Genomic DNA, 12069 nt, shown 5'->3' on the forward strand with positions numbered 1-12069 from the left:
GGGGAAGACAGAGCATGGGAGCTGGACCTATATGGGGGAAGACAGAGCATGGGAGCTGGACTTATATGGGGGAAGACAGATCATGGGAGCTGGACCTATATGGGGGAACACAGAGTAAGGGAGCTGGACCTATATAGGGGTGATTGTTGGTATATTGTTTTTGTAGGGCTGTATATATATCTATTGGTATTTTAATAATAGCAATTTGGAATCCCTAGGAAACAATGATGTCAAGAAAGAGAATAATTGACTCGGAGTGTAGGATATTCAAAGAACAGTGGACTTATGATTACTTTTTCATGCAGTACAAGGAAAGAGCTGTGTGTTTTGATATGTCAGAATATAGTGGCTGTGTTTAAAGAATACAATTTGCGTTGACACTATCAAACTCAACATAAAGATAAATATGATTGTTTGGTTGGAGACGTAAGAAAAGATAAAATATTAAAACTGAAACATTCATTGACAACTCAGCAAAATACTTTTGTGAAGCAGAAGCAGCTAAACATTTCATCACTGCGAGCAAGTTTTCAAGTTGCCAAGCTAATAGCGTGCACTGGCAGGCCATTCGTGGAGGGAGAATTTGTTAAAGAGTGCCTTCTTTCTGTCGCCAAAGAGATGTGTCCAGAAAAGTCAGACTTGTTTAGTACAGTTATTCTTTCAGGATCTACAATTACACGAAGGATTGAAGAAATGGGAGACAATTTGCATCAGCATTTGCAAAACTCTGCAAGAACACTTTCCTATTTTTCCTTGGCAATTGACGAGAGCAATGATGTTCGTGATTCTGCACAACTTCTAATTTTTATTCGTGGGACGAATGACAATTTTGAAGTCATGGAAGAGCTTGCTACACTGCAAAGCATCAAAGGAACAACTACAGGAGAGGATATCTATGAAAAGCTTTCCCAAACTGTGAAGGATTTGGAGCTAGACTGGGCTAAACTAGCCAGTGTGACAACTGATGGTGCACCTAGCATGGTGGGGTCTAAGAAAGGAGTAATTGCTCGCATTAAACAAGAGATGGACAAACGTAACCATTCTCATCCAATAGCCATACACTGCCTCATCCACCAACAAGCGCTATGTAGTAAATCACTGAAGTGGGACTCTGTTATGAAAATTGTGGTATCTTGTGTTAACTTCATTAGAGCTAATGCACTAAACCACAGACAATTTCAGGAATTTCTGTCTGAGCTAAATGTTGCCTATGAAGATGTTCTGTACCACACAGAAGTCCGTTGGCTGAGTCGAGGCAGAGTTTTGAGACATTTTTATGACTTGCTTCCACAGATTACAGATTTTATGCTGTCAAAAAACAAAGAAGTACCAGAGCTCAGTGATGCAGAATGGAAATGGCACCTCGCCTTTCTGACAGATGTAACAGAGCTACTCAACAGTTTCAATGTGCAACTTCAAGGAAAAGGGATATGCACTCACATGTGAAAGCATTTGAAGTAAAATTAGGCCTCCTTATCAAACAAGTGAAGGAGGAAAATTTCTGCCATCTCCCCTTAACTCAAAATCTGTTAGCAGAAAAACCCATGGTTGCATTTCCAAAAGAAACATGGGTGAATTCACTGGAAAAATTGCAAAAGAAGTTCCAATTCAGATTTAAAGAGCTTCATCTCCATGAACAGGACATACAGCTTTTCCGTAACCCATTTTCTATTGACATTGAAAATGTGGATGCAATTTACCAAATGGAACTGGCTGAACTGCAGAATTGTGACTCTCTGAAAGACGCATTCAAGTCAAGCAGCTTGCCTAACTTCTATGCATCTCTCCCCTCTGAGACCTATCCTAATCTCAGGAATCATGCACTCAAAATGGCAACCATCTTTGGCAGCACTTATGTTTGTGAACAGACTTTTTCCAGAATGAAACATCTGAAATCTCCAACCAGATCTAGACTAACTGATGTGCACTTGCATCACTTGTTACGGCTAGCAGTGACAAATATGGAAACGGACATTGACCACCTCAGCAGTCAAAAGCAGGCCCATAGTTTTCATTGAAATAATGGTGAGTTTGTTGATTTAAATTTACTAGTTCTTTATTTTGAATATTGTATTTGTTCCCTGAATGTTTTTTTTACTTTAAAATGAGATATGTGTAGTGTACATAGGGATTTTCACAGTTTTTTTTATAGTCCGGCCCTCCAACGGTCTGAGGGACAGTGAACTGGCCCCCTGTGTAAAAAGTTTGGGGACCCCTGTTATAGAGCAAGGAGAAAAGAAGATAGTCATTTTATAGATTTTACTCCAAAAGGTAGGCAGTAGTGATGAGCGAATATGCTCACCACTACTCGTTACTCGCCAGTGTGTTCGGTGTACTCGGCGAGCAGCGAGCATTTCTGGGATTATTCGGCAGTAACTGGAGTCTCCACCCAGCGTTTTTGGCGGACTTTAGAGACCCAATCACGGTGCAGGGATTGTCTGACATGCCATGAAACACCACAGCCATCTTTGTTGTGGTCGTGCAGTGATTGGCCGCACAGCATCATCCCGAGTATAAGAGACCTGGAGCCGCCCTGCTCGCCGCATTCTGCTCCTGTTTCAGCGAGAGTAGGGAGAGCTGCTGCCGAGATAGGGTCAGAATCGTGGTTTTAGAGTTAGTGTAGGTCTGCAACTCTTACATCCACAACTCCTGAGAAACCAACAGTCCTTTTTAGGGCTAATTCGTGGGTCCTGATATTGCAGCGCTAGGTAGGCAGGGCATAGCATATCCACATCAGTGCAAGGCCTGCAGGCACTGTATGTGTGTCCATTGCTCCCACTGCATCCTTCCCAAAGCTCCATAACTGTCTGCTGCTGCAGCTTATTTACTATATACCTAGTTGCCTTTTTTTTCCCAAAACATTCACCCCCCAAAAAAAAATATACTGTCTGTTCTGTCGGACCTGGGCCTGTTTAAAAATCATAGTTTATCAGGCATAGTTTTGTGTGCTAGCCTTGTGCCACTGTTTTTTTTTTTTTGTTTTTTTTTTAAATTCACAAAAAAAGGCCTCATATATCTGTGTGCTCCAAGTTTGCACATTTTAGGCCTTTTTTCCCCATTTTTTGGCTGTCTGTTACCCTAACTATATACAGCACTATTTTGCATTTTAAAAAAAGACACATATTTGGCAGTGTGTTATTTCCGTGACAGGCCTCATATATCTGCGTGGTCCAAGTTTTGGCATTGTAGGCAGGTGGACCACTTTTTTGGCTGTCTGTTACCCTAATTATACACAGCACTATTTTGCATTTAAAAAAAAGCCACATATTTGGCAGTGTGTTATTTCTGTGACAGGCCTCATATTTCTCCGTGGTCCAAGTTAGCGCATTGTAGGCCGATGGACCACTTTTTTTCGCTCTCTGTTGTTAGGGTTGGCGGAACGCACCAAGTATATAATAGGTGATTTTGCAACTCGGGGTCCACCGTGCAGGAGGGAGCCTGCTGCTAGCAAATGGCGGCACTATATGGCGGTATAAGCGAACTCTGTTACAACAGAATCACTAAGATAGGAAAAGGCTGTGCCCTGTTAACCTCACAGAGGACCATAGCTACCAAACAGAGCGAAAGTAAACAGTGGTCATGCAGTCAGCCTAGCAAACGAACAACTCCTCTTCAGTGGAGCCGGAATTCTAGTGGCTATACGCCAGCCCTGAATTCTTACACACAAAACTCCTCATTGGAGGTGTCGGTATTCTAGGGGCTTATTTCAGCGAAACCCTGACCACATACAGACATGACCACACAGGCGCAAAGCTCATGACATAGATTGATACTAGCGCATGGCCGTGCGGCCATGCGATCCTTTTATAGCTGCAGCAACTTCAGGACCTTCCTAGAGGACCAATGGGAGCTGCTACAGGACCTGAGCATGTGACCCCCGACATCCAATGAGAGGTCTTCCTTAGGGCATGCTCGGAAGGGGAAAAGCAGGACTTAGTCCCAGAAGCGTCTGCTCGCCGCTGACCAGTACTGGCTACAATGGCTGAGCCTGGAAGAAAAGCAGTAGCCAAGCATAGAGTACCTGCCTGAGCCAGACGCTGGGACCAACATCTCCTCTGCGCAGGCTCCACTGTGGCTGGAGAAGAATGGGAGACCGCAGTGGAGGGGGTTTGAGATTTCCCCTATGCAGGGGCGGGAACTCGCCACCCAACATCTGTTACCCTAACTATATACAGCACTATTTAGCAATTTAAAAAAAACACATATTTTGCAGTTTGTTATTTCTGTGACAAGCCTCATATTTCTGCGTGGTTCAAGCTAGCGCATTGTAGGCCGGTGGACCACTTTTTTGGCTGTCTGATACCCTAATTATATACAGCACTATTTTGCATAAATTAACTTCACAAAAAAGCCCCCCAAAATTGAATACAGTCTGTTATGTCAGGCTGAGGCCTGCCTGATGTTTGGGTTTGAAAAATAGTAGATTTGCAGGCATACTGATCAGATATTAGTTGTGTTGAGCATTTGAAATAGTGCAGTAGTTCAATCAAAATGGGCAAGGCAAGGGGCAAGGGACGGGGAAGTGGACATGATGCTGATGGTGCATCCAGAGGACGAGGCTGTGGCCAAGGTGAAAGTGGGCAACAGCAAAGACCCACATCTTCTCGCTTGGCCTTCCTGTCCCAGTTTCTAGGGGACCGCAGCACACCACTATTGAAGCCAGAGCAGTGTGAAACGGTTGTTGGTTGGATAGCGGATAATGCTTCCAGTCACTTAGACACCACCACCACGTCTTCCACACGGTCAAGTCTCAGTAGCCGTGAGTGTGGCCAGGATATTCCTCACCCTGATCCTCCTTCCTCCCACCATGCCGAGTGCCCTGAGACAACTGATCCCACACTTGGACACTCTGAAGAGCTGTTCAGTTTTCCATTTCAAGATTCGGAACTCTCTGCCAGTCAACTTGAAGTGGCAAAAGATGAGATCGCATGTAGAGCTGCCCAAAGTTTGACCAGCCCCGGTCACACGAAGGCAATAGTGGGAAAGTGTCACAAGAGGTAGATGATGATGAGACACAATTGCCCGAAAGTCAGTAGGAGGAGCAGGGTGCGGATGTGGAAGAAGAGGTGGTGGATGACATAGTGATTGACCCAACTTGGCAGGAGGACATGCATAGCGAGAACAGCAGCACAAATGGGGAAGGAGGCATATCCCCCAACAGGCAAGAAGAAGCAGTGTGGTGGCCACAGAAGATGTGCATCCATTCCCTGTAACACCAATATGAGGGAAGTTGCCAATCCAAATGTTAGATCTTCCCGAGTCTGGTTATGTTTTAAAGACTGTGCCGATAACCCCAAACAGGCCATTTGCAGCACCTGCCATGCTCGCATCAGCAGGGGTAGTGTTATGGACTGGTGCTTTAGGAGCGACATGCAACTAGCTCTGAGCAGGTGGTAACTATACAGACCGCAGTTCCTGATCTTAACACAACACTAGAAGTAGCCGTGGGATGTTCCTGTCACTCCCTGGACACCTCGTCACAGTCGGAGAACTAGCTACCCCTAAAGGTAGAAACAGGAAAGCTATCTTGCCTCAGAGAAAATCCCCAAAGGATAGACAGCCCCCCACAAATAATGACTGTGAGTGGAGAAGGAAATGACATACGTAGAATGAAACAAGATTTAGCAAAGGAGGCCACTTCTAGCTAGATAGATAGTACAGGATAGAACACTGTGCGGTCAGTAATAAAAACTAGAAAAAGTCCACCGCAGAGAAATGCAAAAATCTCCACACCTGACTAAAGGTGTGGAGGGCAAAATCTGCTGCCCAGAGCTTCCAGCTTAGCTGAATAGATCAATACTGATAAGCTGGACAAATGAGCAAAACATAGAATGTGCTGAACAATAAAGTCCACAACTAGTGGACTGCAAAAGGACAAGCAAGGACTTATCTTTGCTGAACTGGTCAGAGTGTCAGGGAAATCCAAAAGAGCTGTGACTCCAAGCAGGAACAATTGACAACTGGCATTGATTGAGGGATAAGGCCAGACTAAAACAGCCGAGCCAGAAGGACGATCAGTGGAAGCAGCTGCTGATGCTAAATCCAAAAAGCAGCCATACCACTCATAACCACCGGAGGGAGCCCAAGAGCAGAACTCACAAAAGTGCTATTTACAACCACCGGAGGGAGCCCAAGAGTGGAATTCACAACAGTACCCCCCCCTTGAGGAGGGGTCACCAAACCCTCACCAGAGCCCCCAGGCCGATCAGGACGAGCCAAGTGAAAAGCACAAACCAAATCGGCGGCATGGACATCGGAGGCAACCACCCAAGAATTATCCTCCTGGCCATAACCCTTCCACTTGACAAGATACTGCTATTTACAACCACCGGAGGGAGCCCAAGAGCGGAATTCACAACAGGGTAGCAAAACAACCAGCCTGACCACCACCAGCATGGTCAGGCAAATGGCAGCAAAGCATCCTACTTTGGGGGCCGAACCCCAGGCTCCAGGAACACGGTCTGCAGGTCACATCACTGCTTCTTCCACTGTTTTGTGTAGAAGCCAATCCCCAGTATACCGGGCATGTGAAAATGCCTCTAGCCTTGCACCTGTTGTGGCCCACAGTCAAGCAGCACCACATCCTTGTCCCAGCACAGCTTTCAGTTGTATATCACCCAGTCTTTGGAACGCAAGCGGAAATACCCAGCCAACGCCCCACAGGCCACAGTCCTAAATTCTAATATTTCTCTTCTGCTTGCACTAGAAATGCTGCCTTTTAGGCTCGTTGAGACGGAAGCTTTCTGCAACTTGATGGTGGTGGCCATCCCAAGGTACATGGTCCCAGTCGCCACTATTTCTCCCGGTGTGCCGTTCCGGCATTACACCAGCATGTGTTCCTCAACATTACCTGTGCCCTCAACAATGCTGTTGCAGGGAAAGTTCACCTAACCACAGACACATGGACAATTGCTTATGGGCAGGGACGATACATCTCAATGAAGGCACACTGGGTTAACATAGTGGAAGCCGGGACCCAGTCAGACCTTGGGATGGAACACATCCTCCCCATGCCGAGGATTTCTGACCCTACATCAATCAGGGTTGCCCTCACAGTCTACAGCTCCTGCACCTCCTCCTCCTCTTCATCCCCATCTCTAAAATCAACACATCAGTCAGAAGCTGGAAGCACTGCAGCACTGCCTCAGGCAAGCGGCAACAGGCTGTGCTGAAGCTAATCTGCATAGGTGACAAACCGCACAATGCAGAAGAGTTGTGGACAGTGCTGAAAGAGCAGTCATATGTTTGGATGACATCGCTGAACCTACAGCCAGGCATGGTCATGTGTGACAATGGCCATAAACTTGTGGCGGCTCTGAGGCAAGGTGAGCTCACACAAGTACCTTGATTGGCCCATGTGCTTAACCTCGTGGTTCAACATTTTCTGAAAAGCTACCCAGAGCTGCCGGATCTGCTAGTGAAAGTATGCAGTCTGTCTGCCCATTTTAGAAAGTCAGCTACAGCTTTAGCTGCCCTTGCCGTGCTTCAGCAGCGTTTTCAGCTTCCAGCTCACCGACTGTTGTGTGATGTCCCCACGCGCTGGAACTTTACGCTACATATGTTGAAAAGGATTTGTGAGCAGAAGAGGGCTGTTGTTGATAACCAACATCAACAAGGCCGTCGAATTTCAGGTCAGACTCCACACATAAGACCTCAGGAGTGGAAATGGATGTGAGACATATGTAACATTACTTTTTTCGGTTTGAGTCGGGTTTCGCAAAACCCGAAGTCGGGACGGGTGAAATCGGCCGATTATTGTGAAAAGTTGGAAAGTCGGGGGCTGACTGAAACACGAAACCCAATGCAAGTCAATGGGGAATCAAAGTCGGCAGTGAGTGGAGGACAGGAAAACACCTGCAGTGCCCATTTTAATGCCAAAACACCAATTCTTATTACTTAAGCTTGTCAATCTTAATTTACTTTATAATAATAGTTAGGCATTGAAATCTGGGGGTCATTTGGCTAAAGTTGTGGGGGGGTAGAGCTGGCTCAAGATTTTCGTGTGCCCAGGAAATGCGGAATACGTCACGGCGGTGGAGCAGGGAGAGGTAAGTATTTCAACTTTGCAAGTGCTGTGATCCTGAGCAAGCAGGGGGGCCCACTCATTGGCACTGGCACAGGGCCCCTCATAGTACGGCGGTGTGTTTGACGGCGGGTGGCGCCTCCCACTGGCAGAGACACTTTTGCGTACTATGAGGTGCCCTGTGCCAGTGACGTCACCAACGAGTATGCCCCCCACTTGATGAAGGAACCTGCACTTTCTTCTGCACCTTCTCTTTGTCCCCGTGTAAGGTGGTATAGTATGCGGGAAGGGGAATCTGACTTTCAGCAGGGTCAGATTCTGGCTGTATAGAATGCAAGGGGAATGTTGTGGTCTGGGTCAATGTACCAGCAGACTCATCTAGTAGTGGCTGGGCAATGGGCAGGATGAGAAGGAAACACAGATATAGGCCCAAATAATAAAGTTCAGTGGAGGAAAATTAATGAGTGGCAGACACAGTTAGTAGGCCCAAATAATAAAGTAGGCTAAATGCAGTTCAAAATTGGTAACAGGACTAAACAGGAGGCATTGCTTTGTTCAGTGAAGGAAAACTGTAATGAGTGGCAGACACAGTTAGTAGGCCCAAATAATAAAGTGGGCTAAATGTCTGCCAAAAAATTGTTCATAAATAAACAGGTGGCATAGCTAGTTACAGGGGTGGGCTCCTCTGCTGAGTAGAAGACAGTGGTAGTAGGCTCAAAGTATTAACTGGTCTAAATGGAGGCCAGGGCCCCTGTATATTTTAACTATCATCTATCATTTCAACAAATTTGTATTGGCAGTGCCATTGAAGGATTTAACAGCACAGACTACACAGTGGTGGAGCTGATAGAGGTAAGCATTGCAAGTGGTAGAGCACTGTTCGAGCTGGGTGGAACATTCATATTACGACGGTGTGTCTGACGTTGGTTGTTCACCACCACCGTCAGAGACACTTCATTGTACTATGAGGGCCCCTTTACCAGTAACGTCGCCCGTAGAGTGGGCCCCTTCCACCTTTCCAGTCAAACTGCACTCGCACGGGTGTTTTCCCCAGGTGTTGACCTCGGCCCTATGGGGGGAGTCAGCCCATTTAGGGAGGTATAAAAATGACCTATGGTGGACATTCAGCAGCTGCAAATGGAGGAATTGGGTGAAGTTAGTTAAAGGAGGCCAAAAGCAAGACATTTTTCAGGCAAGCTACATGTCAGCAGGGGAATGTGGGGAAAAATAATTTGAAATCCATGATTGTTTCATTTTAATGAAGGTTAGATCATCAACATTTTGAGTAGCCAGACGTGTCCATTTTTCGGTCAGTGAGCTGGACTGGAGAGCTGCATATGGTGGAACTAGCGGTGGTGGTGGACATGGCGGATTGAGAGAGGGTTGGTGATGGTATTCTTGATGTTGGCCTACATACAGTGTTTCCTACCAATAACCTTGTGATTCCCTGACTGCTTTGGCCTTGCGACGATACCTCCACATTTGCTGCTGGTGGTGTCCTAACCGGTAGGCTTACAGTGAGGGAAGCAATGTAGCATTGCTGACTACCTTCATTTTGAGCAGGTGCACCAACGGTACCAGATGTTTGGTAGTTAGTCCAGGCTTGCAGGTGCTTGCTGGTTAAATGTCTAAGCATGCACGTTGTATTTAAATTTTGAAGATTCTTCCCACTGCTAAAGGTCTTTGAGCATTTCTTACAGATAACGTTTGACTGATCATTTAGATCTTGGTTAAAAAATTGCCATACTACACTCTTCCTACTATGGAATACCTTTTCAGGCATTGTACGCTGGCTACTTTCACCGGATGGCCACGCTGTCCTAAAACTGTTTTTGTTTTTGACAAACGTTTTTGGCCTGATACGGGCCTGCCAGATGACAGCTGTTGCGATGTAGATGGCTGCTGTGGATCATCCTCCTCCGCTTCTGAGCTACTGGCAGCGGCACCCTCTTCCCCCAATGGCTGCCAATCTGGGTCAACAACTGGGTCATCTATCACCTCCTCTTCAATGTCATGTGCACCTTCCTCTGTGCCACCGTGTAAGGTGCTATAGTGTTTCGGGACGGGGCACCATAGTCTCATCAGGGTCAGATTCTGGCTCAGTACACTGCGAGGGCAATGTAGTGATCTGAGTCAATGGAACAGCATAATAATCTACCTGTGGCTGTGCATCTGTACACTCCATGTCCAATTCATCTTGTAATGGGCAGTTAACAATTTCCCTTTCTAACCCAGGCACGGTATGTGTAAAGAGCTCCATGGAGTAACCTGTAGTGTCGCCTGACGCATCCTTCTCTTTTGGTTTGGGTGAAGGACACAAGGAAACGTCTTGTTTGGAACTTTCTGAAGAGGAGGCGAAAGAGCTAGAGGCTGAGTCATCAAGGAAAGCCAAAACTTTTTCCTGCTGCTCCGGCTTTAAAAGCTGCTTTCCTACTCCCAGATAAGGGAGCCTTCGAGGCCTTGTGTAGCCAGACAATGATGCTGGCTCAACACCTCAAGCCTTAGGTGCTATTGTGCTTTTGCCACTATCATCAGATGCACCACCACCATCAGTACCAGCTGGCAACCACCGCCCACGGGCTCTTCCACAAGACTTCCTCATTTTTTGGAAAATCTAACCAAAATAACAACCGTTATATGGTACTGTAAAACAAGGTAGAAGGTGTATATAAACTTGTTGAGAATTTCAATCTCCCTTTCTTTTTTTGGAGACTGAACCAAAACTCAGGCCCAGTGTATATAACAATGCATTCTAAGTGGCAGAAAGTGGCTGGCTGACATACGACAAACTAACAGGACTGAAGTATATCCACTTTGTGAGAATTTGAATCTCACTTTTTTTTGGGAGACTGAACCAAAACTCAGGACCAGTGTATAAAACAACACAATGTAAGTGTCAGAAAGTGGATGGAAGATATATGAAAAAATACAAGGACTGTAGTACAATTTCATTCTCCCTACAATGATCTCAGGACAAGTATGGCAGCAATAAAAAGGACTGCTGCACACAAAAGTGTGGACAAATAAACAAGATAACTGTGCAGAAAGGAGCAACAGGATTTTTGCTTTTAAAAAAGCAGTTGGTTTGCACAGCAGCGTGCAAACAGCAATGCAGCTATCAGGGAGCCTTATAAGGCAGCCTAATAATCTACAGAGCTGATGCACAAAAATATAGCATCCACTGTCCCTGCAAAAAAAGGTGGTGTTGGACAGTGGAAATCGCTACAGCACAAGCAGTTTGGGGGTTAATCTTCCCTCCCTAACTATATCCCTTCTTCTTATGAAGCTGCAGCAACCTCTCCCTTTGCTAAGATCGGCAAAAGTAAGATGGCGGTCGGCGTGCACGCCCTTTATAGCCCCTGTGACGCCGCACAAAGCAAGCCAATCACTGTCATGCCCTTCTCTAAGATGGTGGGGACTGAGACCTATGTCATCACGCTGCCCACACTCTGCGTTCTCCTTCATTGGCTGAAAAATGACGCTGAAAGTGTCATATGAAACGCGACTTTTGCGCGCAGATCGCCGACCTCATGGCCGATCCCACACTAGGATCGGGTTGGGTTTCATGAATCCCGACTTTGCCGAAAGTCAGCGATTTTTGAATTTGTCGCTCAACCCTACTTTGATGACTGCACCAAGATGGTGAGCGGCAATGATGCCATAATTAGCGTCACCATCCCGCCTCTCAGCATTCCGAAAACCTCTCTGCTCACAATCAAAGAGGATGCATTGCAGGCGGAGCACGAGGACATGGAGCAAGGAAACATACTGGGGGATTACACTCAGCCCAGCCTCATGTCTTCTCAATGTAGATTGGTAGGCAATGAGGAGGAGGAGGAGGAAGAAAAGGAGCTACTTTCATGTGCTATAGATGGTACTACAAACACATTTGTATTAGCTTCTGTTAAGCAGGGATGGCCTGAGGACAGGGAGAAGGAGGAAGAGGAGGAGGAGGACAGCATGGTCAGTCGTCCTGTTGGTGAGGACACAGAAGTCTTGCCTGTTAGCAGTCTGGCACGCATGGCTGACTTTATGTTGTGCTGCAT

The sequence above is a fragment of the Ranitomeya variabilis genome, chromosome 1, assembly GCF_051348905.1.
Source record: "Ranitomeya variabilis isolate aRanVar5 chromosome 1, aRanVar5.hap1, whole genome shotgun sequence".
In the NCBI taxonomy this organism is placed as follows: Eukaryota; Metazoa; Chordata; class Amphibia; order Anura; family Dendrobatidae; genus Ranitomeya; species Ranitomeya variabilis.